The 14,393-nt window shown below is 43.6% G+C and overlaps 1 long non-coding RNA gene across 4 annotated transcripts in view; it reads right to left on the bottom strand.

Annotated features, from left to right (window-relative positions):
• Positions 1 to 14,393, bottom strand: part of LOC111940372 (uncharacterized) — a 28,928-nt gene that overhangs the window by 14,253 nt on the left and 282 nt on the right. For all 4 annotated transcript variants that reach the window (XR_002869487.2, XR_015285086.1, XR_015285085.1 and 1 more), the window contains exons 2-4: positions 9,620 to 13,464; positions 2,702 to 2,819; positions 1,508 to 1,608 (exon numbers count right to left, since the gene is read on the bottom strand). This is a non-coding gene — a long non-coding RNA (uncharacterized LOC111940372). The remainder of the gene's footprint in view (positions 1 to 1,507; positions 1,609 to 2,701; positions 2,820 to 9,619; positions 13,465 to 14,393) is intronic.

Below are 14,393 nucleotides of genomic sequence, written 5' to 3'. Positions count from 1 at the left end.
GAAATACCTCTGAAAATGGCCCAATGTCTTATTTCCCTGTCTTTTGTCGAGGCTAGGATATAAGTGTCCTGCTGGGAACTGGCACTAGCCTTAGTGCTAGGTACTCTATTAGAGGTGCTGTTTATAGGCCATTTAGGATATCTGAGAGTGACTATATGCACTACCTTTTTACTTTAATAAATATAATACCCCACTGCCCAATCTCCTCTAATGTCAGCAGATAGCATGAATTGCTGGGCTGATAAAAAGTGCAAAAAGCTGGTTTTTTACCTTTTAATCAATTTCTCTCACAGAGAACCTTCTATAGAGTTGGTGACTGAACCCTGAAATCGCAAGAGTTTGAAACTAGCTTTCAATCATATACTGAGAATTTATTGTTTCAGCACTGAGACACATTAATCATTTGAACTTGCATTGCTGGGTGCTGTGCAGAAAGCTGAATGAGTTCACATGAGTTTAAGAAATGACTATTATAAACAACTTCCAGATCTGGTCAAAATATTCTCACTCCTGTCTGCTGATGGCGTTAAAGGCCTTCCCCTCTTCACCCACTCAAAAGAAGAAGCTCAGAGAAAATTTTTTCTTAAAAGGGGAAACCTTTATGTCCACCTACTAGTAAGCTTTGCTGCTTTATTTTGGAGTTCTACTGTGCACTAAGACATACAAAAAAATCACTGTATTGCTAATTGTAAGTTACAGTAAGAGCAAGTAAGTCATCTGTGCATGACCTATAAAAAAAACCTAAGCATAAATGAAGAGCCTGTATGTGAACATTTCCAGCTTCTGTGCTCTTTGAATTTTACATCCAAATTTTGCATCCTGGGCTTCTCTCCAAGTTTGACAAATGTTAATTAGAAAAAGAAGGAGTCGGTTGATGCTGTGCTGCCACGCTGGCCGCGTGCCCGCGCGGGGATGTCAATGCTGCAGTGTACCCCCACAGGGCAGCTGCACGTGCATGCGCACGGGCCTGCGCGCACACTGGCCTCTCCCGGGGCTGGAACCAGCGGCAGAACAACATGCCTGTGAAAACCCTGGCCTACTTCCTGCAGTCTCACTGCTTTCCATTTGCTTGTGGATGGATTCATGTCTTAGGAAATGGTTGGGTGATACCTGGCAAAGGCGTGAAATACGGCTCAGGAAAAGTTAATCAGTCCCCATGAGGTTAAAGTAAACAGAGGGTATGAGCACTGGCTTTTCTGCATGAATACAGCTCATAGGTGGGGACTTTCCACAGAAGGCTTGGAGACAGTAAAGGTTATTTTCATCTGCCATTTCCTCCTTTCGATGTATTTTTTCATTCAGTAAATGCCACTACCAGGGCTTTCTCATGTATTAGCTAATACTCAGCTATTGCTCCGGGGCTTGGTGTTGCTGGAAATGTCTTTCAGCCTCCTAGTAACAGCCCTACCATTTCACAATTATTCCCACGCAACAGTGGAATGAGCAGGGTTGAGAGCTTTTTACTGAGAGTAAGTAATAATTTGAATAATGCTAGTCTTTCACTTACTGCCTAGCTTTACTCTGTTCTTTTTCTTTCCTGGTCTTAGTAGTTAGGTTCAGCGGTATTCTGGTACTCCATCGAGAAGTGGCTGAGGTGTCACATGCATCCTGTTGTAAAAATCAACAAAGGCAAATATTTTGAGGCCAGAAGGACAGAATAATTATTTCTAATAATATTCCTCTTGGTAACACACCAACTCAAATTGTTCATTCAAAAATATTTTCCTGTTTCTGTGGTTTTCAAAGAATGACAATACTTCCAATGACACCTTAATGTTATTCAATAATAACACAAAGAATTAAACTGTAGAGTGTAGGCATCCCCTGGACAAAAAAGTTTCCCATCCATCCTCTAGTTTTCGGGCAGAAGTTTCTTGTTGTATCTTGGTAGCAGTGTTCTTGTAAAGTTTTAGAGTTGTCCCTATCCGTCTAGAGCATGGCTTGTCCATGAGCACTTTGCCTTCTTTCAAAGAATCCATTTGGGAAAGAATACAAGCCAGTAGTCAGACCAATAGGGACAGGCTGTTTGTGAAATTTTCCTGGAAACTAGTGCCAAAAAATGGATGCAGGTTTCAAAAGGTTTGACAGCATCTGTTGAACATTGTTTCCTCTGTTACAGGAGGTGCGCAAGTTCCTGGTGATCTGGCAGGATGGCAGGAAGGATTTCTGCCGAGTTTATCAAATGCTGTCTAACAACAGTAAAAACAGTGAAAACTGTGATCTTAAAAGTGTCACTCATTAATGTTGTACTAACGTGTCCAGCAGCCATTTCATTACAGCCTTCTGTAGAGTGCCTGTAAACTCCAGTAAAACATTCTGGAATATTTTCATCATCTTCAACTATATAATATTGACAACAAAGAATAAAAAACTCTGTTCAGAGAAGACTTTTCTCGGGATAGAAGAGTATACTCTACGTGTGGCAGGTTTGGAGGGTTTTTTTCTCTAAGTAGTCTAGTATGCTGAGTTTTGTTTGAATAAGGACGTACCTGTTAGTATGTTTGGGTTTGTGAGAACTCTTTTCAAACAAAGGAGTTGCAGGTGACTGTGTTAGAGAAAATAAACAACTGCAAGCCAGTTCCATTTTCTCTCCATTGTGAACAGGATTGATATACAGGTAACAAATTCATATGGGTGGAATGAAAGAGCTTCCTTTAAAAAGCACTTCCATACTGTCTTGGCTTAAATGTACAAAACATACCTTTGCTTAGTTATATTCCATTTGTTGCTTGTAGTTGATCTTCATCTCTCTGAAGTACACAGTGCAGTCCGCTGTAATGATGTTTCCCTCCAAGTAATTGGAAGTTTGACAACGTGACCTGAATGTAACGGATGTGGTCAGTCTGAGCATCTGCTAAGCTGGGCAGAACTGACTCGGTGTGTCTCTGTGGAGTGCCACCTGTGAGCAGCCTCTGCTGACACCAATCCAGTGTGGGTGTCAGGACATAAGAAGCAGGAAGCTGGTCCCACTTCCTGTCAGAGAAACCGCAGCTTCTACAGTGCTTGTCTCCTGTAGGAGACTGTAGAAGACTGAATTTGCTAGTACAGGTACATACAGAGGGGAGGTGAACACCATGGTGCTTGTCATCCTTCTGCTAAAAGCAGCTAATCAAAACTCAGCGTCCCATTGATTACTCTAATCAGGGGGAGGAGAAGTGATGAAGAAGCCAAGCGGTAACTTTTGTGCCCAGAATGAATCAAACAGCAGAAAGTAAAACACAGAACCTGTTTGCAAATTCAAGTATTCTTCTTGAATTGATCTTTTGACTAGTTTTTGGGGTCAGGCTAGACATTCTGAGTAAGGATGGGCTTTCCTACCTCACCTATGTTTTTTCAGATCTTCACCGCCTCTCTCTTTTCTATATGCAATAACCTATATGCCTGAAGCCTCAGAATTTAGCCTGGATCATTTATATCTGTCTGGTGGACAGACATTTTTATGTTACGCCTTTCAAAACCACCTGATCTGAGAAAAAAATCCTTTTTATCTGCACCACAAAGAGTTGTATTGATATTCAGAGTTTCAAAGCAGTTTAACTTGACCTTTACCAGCATAAAGTTTGGAGAGGACGAGCAAAGCTTTCATTTATGAAGAACAGTTGTTCTGTTCAGTGGTGGAAGAATAGAAGAAATGGAAGAAGGTATGGCCAGACAATGTATCTTCTAGAAAGCTGTAATATTCCCTGCAGGACCCAGATTTTTATCCTGTGCCAACATACTGTGTCTCTAAACACCTAAATTTGCCATTCCTGATATTAGCAGAGTGACCCCCAACATAAGGCTTGAAGAATATAGCAACGAGAAAGACCCACGGCATACAGGAAGATCTTTCAGTGCTCAACATTAACAAAGTCTGCATTTGAGATTAAACATGTCAGTTATTTTTTAGGGACTCGGAATACAAAATGCCAGTTTATCAGTGTGAGGGACCTTCTGACAAGCAGCAGATAAAGCTTTACTGTGATGCAGAAAATACAGTAACAGTAAAGGGTTATTAAGGTTTTTTATGACAATCCATCCTATATTTCATCCCAGAAAATGCTGGTAGCTCCTTTTCACCATGTCTTAAGTGTGCCAGCTCTATTATACAGATCCCAATCTTTAAACCATGCTTTGGCAAATGTATCCTTTGTGGCACTTGTGTGATCGATTATACTTTACTCAGTGCTGTGATTGTTTACAACACACCACAGTCTTCCACTGCGTGAGGACACATTTATTATAGACAATGGTGCCAGTGCTGATCTGTTCTTATTGGCCATTTCAAAACAAAAGCCAGACAAAAAGGCATCTGTTTTCAGTGGCTGGTCAGGTTAGTACTGAAGTCTCTTCTTGGTGCTTTTCACCCTATGTTGGAATACAGCTGCCAGTGCTCAGGGGCCCCTTTCACTGAGGGCCATCTCCCTAGAAGAGCTGCTGTGGACTCAGGTTAATTCTAGCACTGACCTGCCTTTCACAAGCTTTTCAGGCAAATCTTCACACTGAGTCATTAGAGCCCTACAAATGGTATACAGTTAAAACATCCAAGAGTGTCAAAATGAGTCATATTTTTCAAGTGACAGTTGCTATTTTGAGTGACTGTTTTGCATTACACTTACCAGGACATGCAGGAAACCACAGTGTTTAAGCTTTCCTGCTGCTCCTAGTTCCTTACACATGACCAGCCAAGGCAGTTATATCACTGAGCCACACCTTGCTCTTATCCAGAAATATTCCCAGGCATACATGTCGCTTTATCAGAAGGAGGTGACTCTAGACTTCTACAAAAAGTTGTTTCAGGCAAAGAAAGGTGTTGCTTTCAGTGGTGTGCTTTCAGGTGCTTCAGCCTGACTTGAAGACCATATACCCTCTGCCTTGAAGAGAGCTGAAAATGGAACTAAGACCCTACAGGTATCTGCAACAGTACCAGCATGCAGAGTGAAGAAGGGCAAAGTTAAAGACATGGTAGTAGTGACCATTCCTATGGATTACAGACTTGGAAGACAAAAGCTGGGGAACACAAAGAAACGATTGGACATGCCCATGCAGAGAAACAATCCCTAAAGGAAGTGGTAAGGCTGCTACATAGGAAAAGTCGTCAGTAGGTGGAAGAGCATGTTTCTGTCATGCAGAAGGGCAGAAGGGATTTCTGCATTAGCAGAGAAAAGCCAGCAAGGAAGAAGATAGCACTGGAATGACCATATTTGCTATGAGAGTGAAAAGTGAGAGAAAAGCAAAGAAAAAGGTGCAGCTCATTGAAAGAGGTAAAAAGTATTGGGGGTGAGGAGGACAGACTGATAAGAAATGGAAGTTCTCTACAGCCTTAATGTAAGCTTACATAAGTCACGGGACATTCCCACCAGCCTATGCACGCACACAAACACCCCAAACAAACTTGTTTACCACAGCTACCTTTAGTGTCCAAAAGCTACAAGAAGAAATAAGGAGAAGAGAAAAAACAGGGGGGAGGTAAAAGGTTAGGTGAGGACAAGAGTCTAAGCCACTTCAGAAACATACACAAGCAAAGGAAATTCTAAACGGAAGAAGAGGAAGGGGGGAGGAGGAGGAAGACAGAAACCAGTGAGCTGAGTATGCGGGAATAGTGTTGGTTTCCACATAAACCTCCTTTGTTAGCAGCTCTTCCAGTTCTGGTCTCTGAATAGCTGGAGCACTTCCCACTGTTCTGCAGGGAGATACTGCATTATTTGCTGCAGCCACAATGAAACAGTTAAGCATGGTGTAAACTCTTGCAGTAGTACAAGCAAGGCCCTGCCCTGTAACAACTACAAGCCTTGTTTGGCTACAGCTTTGAGGAGAAGAGGGGAAAAAATTCTTAAAGTAACCCTTTCCAGGGCACTGTTTTCCCTCTTGCTTTTTTTTTTTTTTTTTCTCTATGGAGATGAGCTGCATTTAACTGCTGCTAATTGGTAGATAAACAGGATTTAATTATTTAATGTTGCATGTTTGGTATAATTTTCACAAGTAATAGGGAAATTTCAAACAAAACTAGAGCTGTTTTACAGTTTTTTTCAGTTGACCAGTAACACCTCCAGCAGAGTTCGTGCTGAACACTTCCCTTATTTTCCTGTTTGCTAGTTCAAATCTGGTGTCAAAAGGCAGAACCTACAATTATCACTTCAGGCAGGTTTAAAGGTAGTTATAGTTAAATTAAACTTAGTTGAAAAGAGCATCTGTTGGAGACCTGCTTCATGAGGAGAGCCATAAGCTAAATTTAAAGTTGCTCCATGTAACTCGGAAAATTAATTTCATCCTTGTTTCTTCTTTGTCCCTACTCCAAACTGAAGACTTGTGATGACAAGTTGGTTGACAATACTCATGTGTAACTAAATTCAGGTGGAAAAATGTCCACATGAGGAGGCCACAATGCAGTAGCAGAGTTCTAGCTAGGGTTCAGCTGGAGCTCTGCCTGTCCCTGGCATCCTGCCCCAGAGCCATAGAGCAACCATATGTCTGTGTGTCCTGGGCCTGGGCCAGTCTGCCTGGGAAGACTCCTGGCCCCACAGGAATCCACAGTCCACCAAGCTGGAGATGGCAGTGCCTTGTAGTCTTGCCTACACAGGCCCTGAAAGCCGTGGCAGTCCCAGCTCTTTAGAGCTGCTCAGCTGTACAGGCAGGCATTGGGATGAAGCCTGTCCAGAGATGGAGTGCTCTGCCGGACAGTTACAGAGGGAAAAAGGAAACATGGCCCTGGCACATCAGATTTCCTGCTGGGATAAGCTGAGCTAATGAGAAGCTGCCCATTTTGTTTCCTGATCTGCATGTTTCTGTCACTTCCCTGCAGGAATTGCCAATGCACAGCAGTGTGATTAGCAGGAACAGCTCACAGATCGGGCTGAAAACTAATTTGGTAGGAGCCCCCTCTGCCCACCCATCCCATGCAGTCAATTCAGCAGCCCCTTGAGAAGACAAAGAATGGGAAACAGAGGAAAGGAGGGCATTGGGGAATTTTCTGTTGGCAATGTGCAACCAGCTTGCACTGGTGGTCTAGCTGCTGCCTGCAATGCCAGCCTGTGATTCTCCATCAGCCATTATTGGGTCCTACCAGTACTGAAAAGTTCCACCATGCAGGCAGGCAAACAGTACATAATAACTAAAACTGAAATACTCTGCTAATTATTCCAGTACTTAATTTTTCTTACATTTGAATTTATTCTTGAGAGGTTCTGTCAGAGAAACAATTAAATGATCCTACCTCCACCTTGCAAAAGCTTTTACTTTCAAGACAGAATAGATTTCTTGCTGGTCACTCCCCTCTGAATTCTCATGAATGTAATTTTGAAAGACCTTCATGGCTAAATTAAATATTGGGGAAAAGAATGGCAGAATGCCAGCCTCTTTATCTCATACTACTATAATAATAATGCCAGACACTTTATCTCATATTATGAGATATAATAAAGATCTTGCATAATAGTATTACCCTTTTATACTCATTTTGGCTTTTTTGCTGTTGTCTTGGAACATCTCCATTGTCATTCATTGATTTTATTCTTAATAATAGCATTGCACTGAAGCACAGGCTAAGGCTCACGCACATAACCATACAAGAAGTCAGAGCAATCACATTCACCCACGGTGCTTTTCAGTGTAATATCTATTGTCTTCAGTGCAAGTTGCACCTCTTCTCTCTCTCTCCATTGTGGGCTCTACTGTATGCAGACAGCAGGAGTTCAGGGAGTCTGAGCTAAAACAGACCGGAGGCTGGGGACCTAAGAAAGTAAAGACTATTGCATAAGTTCTCCCTTGTCCCCAGGCACTCATATCTAGGTGCTGTCCCTACAGAACATGGGGCCAAACTGCTTTTAGGGCAGACCCAGCACAGCCAGTTCATATTTTCTACAGCACCTGAATTTGGCCCAAATCTCACAGAGTTCTTGCCATCGACTGAAGCTTTTTGGCTAGCAAGCTACACATCATCACAAATCATGTTGCACACTCACTGGGGAACTCCTCAGTCAGTTCAGTCTCCCTGTTCAAACAGCTTCATGTGCCACTCAATGCTCTACAGAAGTAGCATACATGACATAACATGCAAATAAAAAGTCACTAAAAAAATTAAACACTTGCTAATCTTGTGGGGACATTGTGCTGAAAGGGGTGTATCCTTCAAAAGAAAACCAATTCCATTTCATGCAAGCTTATCAAGAAAGCATACACAATATGCAACCATTTCACAGCTGCCAAAAGAGATCAGTCTAATTTCTTTTTTTAGCTAGTAGGGGAAATTTAACCAGGCAAAGCTGTTGGAAGCCAAGAAGACTATTTAAAAAAAAAAAAGTAGAAACCATCCACAGTCTCATCCAAAGTGGAAGAGTTTGTCTGTGAAATCAAGCACTTGGCCAAGTGGCATAGTTGTGACATTAATGTGGCTGCACATGAGGCATATCAATTAGTGAATTTATTGGTGGACTGTCTGTAATCCTGAGAACTAAACTTAGAGAAAACATTTTGTGCAGTTCTGTTTCTGGTATTTCTCTGTCCTTATCTCTCCCATCCTCCCTTCTCTCTATTCCCTTCTCATCCCTCTCCCATACAACAACTGGTTGCATGCTAACAGTATTTTTCTTTGTGTCTCTGCAAATACCATTAGATCCAAGCATGTCTTGTGGAATTTGAGTCTATCATCTGTTCATATGTACTGAGTAGTCAGCAGCTTCCACACGATAGCCATTCTCCTCACCCAGATTTCATTTGCTTAAAAACATCTCAGGAATTCTTACGGATTGTTTTAAATTAGCACTGAGAGAAGCCCTCCCACTTACCTCCCCAATTGCACCCAACCTGAATTTGGATGCATGGAGAAGAAAATAAAGGACTGCTTACCTGCATGCCATTAGAAACCATTCAGGCCAAAGAAGGGCCAGATGTTAAAATAATTTGCAAAAAATTACTACCAAAAAAAGACTTTGTGTAGGGTGGCTGGATTATTCTGCCCAGTTGGAGACTGAAAGTTGCTGAACCAAGATAGAGGGAGGACAAGGCTGAGAGTGTTGGGGTTGCCCAGCCTAGAGAAAAGAAGGCTTCAGGGAGCCCTTAGAGCAGCCTCCCAGTACCTAAAGGGACCTGCAAGAGAATTGGAGAGGGACTACTGACAAGGGCAGATAGTGATAGGACAAGGAGGAACGGCTTTAAACTGAGAGATTTACATTAGATGTTAGGAAGACATTAACTGTGAGGATGGTGAGACACTGGAACAGGCTGCCCAGAGAAGTTACGGATGTGCCATCCCTGGAAGTGTTGAAAACGAGGTTGGATGGGATTTTGAGCACCATGGTCTAGTGGAAGCTGTCACTGTATGTGGCAGGGGGGTGGTGGGATTTGGCACTAGATGATCTTTAAGATGATCTTATGGGTCTGTGATTCTAAGGACTGCACAGTCCTTGCCTGGGCTCTGCTAGGAAGCTGAGTGAGGACAGCATGAACTCCTCCTGGGATGGCATGTGAGCTGCCACAGGAAAGATGGTCCCAGGAGATTGTGCTTTGGAGATATACCTAGGAATCAAAATTTTCTGGTCTCTGGGAGAGGGCAGTTAATGACTTACTCCAGAAATAAGTGATCATGTCCAGTAGTGGATCCCCATGCAAGTAGCCCTTATAGACACTATGTGCATATACTTACTTTTTCTGTGTTTGTGGTACAGTCACTCTTCAGGTAGTTGTGGCTTAATTATCCTCTTGGGACCTCAGTTTCTGCTTCTGAGTGGGCTGATATGTTCCCATCTAGGTATTTCTCAGATGAAAGCAGTGATAATTACTACAGTATCATCATGCTGCAAATGGACTGCTTGTACTTGGTTACGTACCACAGATTTAATCCATGGGCATAACAGTCTTCTCTTTGTGTTTTCACAGCCTGACTCTTCAAAGGAAGACCTTTTGTTTCCATCCAGGATGATAAATGAGTTTTAGCTTTATTTTCTCAGAGGGAAGCTTACGTGATTGTACTGTCTGTCATCTGTCTACACCGATAAGTTTTTAACTGCCACAGCCAATTATAATTATTTCCAAAGAAAAAAAATACTGCCAGAGGCAGACATCTCCATGATAATTATATTTCTATGGATCTCATGAAAGACAGCAGCAGACTGGGTTGGGGCTAAGGAGGAGGAGGAGGGAGACTACAAAGCACAAGACCACACTGAGTGTGTGCCATGTTGAGGAAGTCTGTGAGGCCTCAGCTAATCCTCAGCCCATCCTGGCTGAAGGCAGGCAGCCAACCAGTCTGCAGCACTGGAGAGTCAGTGGGCACGGGTGTCTCTGCAGACATCTCACAAAACATACTGTTCTTGTCCATGGGTGTGATTTCCTAGGGGCCATCACTGGCTGTGGCTGCTGCAGTGCAGAAGTGGAACAGGCACAGCCCTTCTTTCTGCCAGCTGAGATTCAGGGATCTTGTGTTGATGCAGGCAGTGGCACTGTGTTGCCCTGGGCCTGTACTTGCAGGCTGCAGAACCTGGGTGGTGGCTGGGCTGGGCTGGTAGATGCCCCCAGGCAGGACAGACAGGCAAAGTGCAAGGCACGGTCAGCATATGCTCCATGCTGCGACTAATTGAACATAATGGGTGCACTGCTAACAAAGACTCGTAGTGTGGGGGACAGTGTGTTCTTTGTGCTCAGAGACCTGCCAGCCACTAATGAAAGCTGCTAAGGCCAGCTTTGTAAATGCATTTAGGTGACTGAGCCAGATATTTGAGGACAGGTAGAGCCTAATTCTCTCTGACATCAAAGGGGACTCTGACTTGCACTGCATCGGAAGTCATGTCTTTAAACAGCTTCAAAGCTATGAACATTTCTCCCTAAATATTTTAGAAAAAATGACCCTCTCTCGAGTGAATCTTGCATGAAATGAGAGGTTTCTAGAACCCTTGAGAACCAAGCAGCTTAGCTGAACCTTTCCTTGAAATGTACATACTGTTTCACCATTCCAGGATGTTCTTGGAAGGAGCAAATTGCCTAAAGTGAAAGCAGATCACCATCTTCACTGCCTAGCTACCGTGACATGTAATTCCTCTTGGCTTGTCAATAACCTGATCCAGTTGTCCAGGCCTTATGTAAGTGGAGGGCAGCTGCAGGTAACCCCTAGGTTGCTCTGCCCATCTGTCTCAGCTGCAGTCTGCAGCAGGGGTTCAGTGACCTGGAACACAAATCTGCGTTCAGAAGCCCTCAGGCAGGAGAGTTTCCCAGGCTGGAGTTTCACACCCCCTTGTTTCACTGTTAACTGAACCTTTCCCAGAGTGCTTTCTGTTGAACAAGAGTGAACAGGATTTCTTGTCTTCCACATTCCCCCACTAATTCAACTAAGGTTATTAAGTTGCCTGATAAATCCCAGCATCTACAGCAGCAGTTGAAGAAAGGAAATTGCAAAAAAATGCATTCAAATACGCAAGAGTAGAAAGAGAGTAAGCAAAGAAGGGGAGGGTTGGGAGCATGAAAGAAGCACTGTTTCCCTAAAATAGTTTGTTTTGAAATGGAGGACAAATGACTGCATTTTAGCCCTACCAAACATCTGTGAAAGATTAACATTTCTTCACAGCATTGCTTTATTTTTGCCTAGGTCTTCAGCAACCATTAGTCAAAGTTAATTCAGGCTTTGACCCTTGGGAACTTGTTTAATGTGCTAGTGCTTAGAAGTCCATTAATATTTATAAATGTCACTTGAATTCCATTTTTACCTTCTTACCCATGCAGGAGCACTGTAAAAAGAAAATATTGTTGCTTTTCCTTTTTTTCAAATCTTTTCCTGTGGTTTTGTTTGGTTTTGGTTTGTTTTTATTTTATTAGAGCTGTAGTAAATTCAGGATTGAGCCTGTTCTAAAAATGTCATATTCTATACAGCTGTGATATACAGTTTTGCTAGCCTGCCTATGCCCCCAAGAAGGGCCTGAGAGTTAGATGTTAGGCCTGGAAAAATGGAGATGGTGTCTATTCTCAGCTCTGCCACTGGCTAATTATGCAACCTTAGTCAGTTCATTTAACCTCGGCATCCTTAGGTTTCCAGATCAGAAGCGAAAAGGATAAAATGCTCCTCTGTGAATCCTTTTGGTGCCTGAGGGAGAACAAGGTATTACCCATCATGTTGCTGCCTTGTGAGCTCTGGGTGTGCGTGGTTTCTGTGTTTGGGTAGGGTACCTGTGGTGAGTGAGTCCAGGAACACAGATGAAGGCCTGGCCACTGCATTTCTTGCCAAGGGAGACAGCTCTCACAGTCAGTTTGACAAATCACAGCTACTGACACTCTTTGCTTTAGGCACTCAGGCTTTTATGTCACTCTTCAGCAGCTTCCTGCCAGCCACAGCAGTCACTGCCTCCTGTACATTTTTAGGCTTTAGGATGTGACTCGTGCCTGTTACAGCTTGCTGACCCCAGAGAGGGATCAATGGCACTCCAAAGAGCTGTAAACCAGTATAAAATGGCAGATCTGTTCCTAGTAGTGGTAATAAAATAAATTGCTTAATTTAAAGACCAGAAGTGTGCCTTGGAAGTCATAAATGAGAGACTCAAGCAGTTTTCAAAATATATCACCTCTTATTTTTGGAGCACTTGGACTTAAACACAAATTGGCATTGGGGATGTGCTTTTCACAGCTGCTGAGATGTGTTTCTGTGTGACCTACAGCATGCACTGCTGGGCAAAACAAGAGCGATGTTGGAAAGTGGTTAAAAGCATGCAGCTCTTTTATTACAGCAGGGGCTGCTCTGTGTTCCTGGTTCAGAATGTAAAGCAGAGCTGCCCAACCTTTGTTTCAGCGGGCATCTGAACTGCCTTGTGCTGCACAGTCCTGCTGCCCAAAACCATCAGCAAGCAGAGTCATTGCAGACATTTCTTGGCAGCAGAAGGCAGAGCATTACAAGACAAAGTATTTCAGGTGTACACCTAGCTGGATGGCATAGCAACCTCCAACACAATCAGGGAAACTGCATGCGAAGAGTTATCTTTGAGGGATTTGTGAGACCCGGCTCAGTAGTATGGGAGGCAGCAGCACCTGAAAAAGCAGTGCTCTCCCACGCGAGGCTCCTGGCCCTACGAAATTTCCCATGCGCGCTGTTTTGCTTCTAGGCCAGCGTGGGTGTGATATGTGTTACCTTAGCAACAGGGACAAGTGCGTGCTGCAGCTGTAGCCTTCTCCTCTTTGCAGCCGGAAAGCATCCCTGGTTTTCTTACAGAAAATGCTGCACAGCTCCCCGCAGAGGGGACCCCAGTGTCTGTGGCTATCAGCGTGCTGGCACGCAGGGCACAAACACAGATATGAGCTACGGCTGACGCAGACATGTCTTCCCTGCTACCCTTTGCTCCAGCTCATCTCTTCTGGCCTCCAGAGAACATCATCTGAGTCAGTCTGGCAGGAGCAGGATCAGCAGCTTTGTGCCAGCCCCCTCCATCGTTTCTCGAGTCTGATGGCTCCCACAGCTCAAGGCTTTTTTACTAAACTTGAATGCTGGAGGATGTCTGAGTGCTTTATGAATATCTGGAGGAAACAAATGCGGCAGTCAAGGCATCGGTACCCATTAATCACTTAGGGAGGGCTAGGGGAGAATTTAAGAGAACAGAGGCTCAGGAAGTAGGGGGGATGTTTGTGGGGTAGACCTACCCAATATAAAGTCAATATAAATGTTGCAAACCCCCATAAATGCAGTAAATCCATATGAGACATAAAACCTATGGAAATTCAGTTTCTCACAGAATTTTGATTCTGCCCTGGCTTTCATCCTCTGTTGAACTCTGGGACTTCTAAGAACATTGTAAATATATACACATCTATAAATGTACATAAAGGTGTGATCCCCGAATATATTTAACAGTCCTTTTTTTAATGCCTCACCAACACATATGTTTGAGAACAAAGTATGCATAGATTCAAAATTTTAAAACAACTCTACATTAAAAGTTCTAAAAAGAGCTACCCCTGAAAAAAAAAAAAACCAAAAAAAAACCTCCTTGAAACATTTGCTGAAATAGTCAATTGTACGTATTACCGCAAACATAGGAAAACGGAGCATTTATCCTCGCTTTTAAATGAAATGCAACAACTGATGTCTTACAAGTTCTTCAGTATTTTTGAACACCTCGTGTTTGACTCGCACTTAGCGCATATGACTGCAGCCAGCAGCAAATGTACTCCTGGCACGGCCGGTCTCCCACCGGCCTTTAGCAGCGAGGCGGATGCCCTCAGCCCCCGGCTCAGTCAGCTGACTAAGGGGAAGAGACGGGGAAAAACGAAAGCGCTCCCTCTATCCCCTCCCGCCCCCGCCGGGCCGCGGCCCTGCCCACCTTCAAAAAATCAAGATCTTTCGCAATCAATTAAGCGGTGGAGGAGTCAGTCCCTCAAAGCTTCCCCTTTTATTGGAGCCCAAAGACTTCCCCTGGCAGCCATTTTACCCGGCCCCGAACGCGACC

This window comes from Cyanistes caeruleus, chromosome 3, assembly GCF_971803275.1.
Source record: "Cyanistes caeruleus chromosome 3, bCyaCae1.hap1.1, whole genome shotgun sequence".
Classification (NCBI taxonomy): domain Eukaryota; kingdom Metazoa; phylum Chordata; class Aves; order Passeriformes; family Paridae; genus Cyanistes; species Cyanistes caeruleus.
Note: the sequence above shows the minus strand (reverse complement) of the source record. Positions and strands in the feature narration are given on the sequence as shown.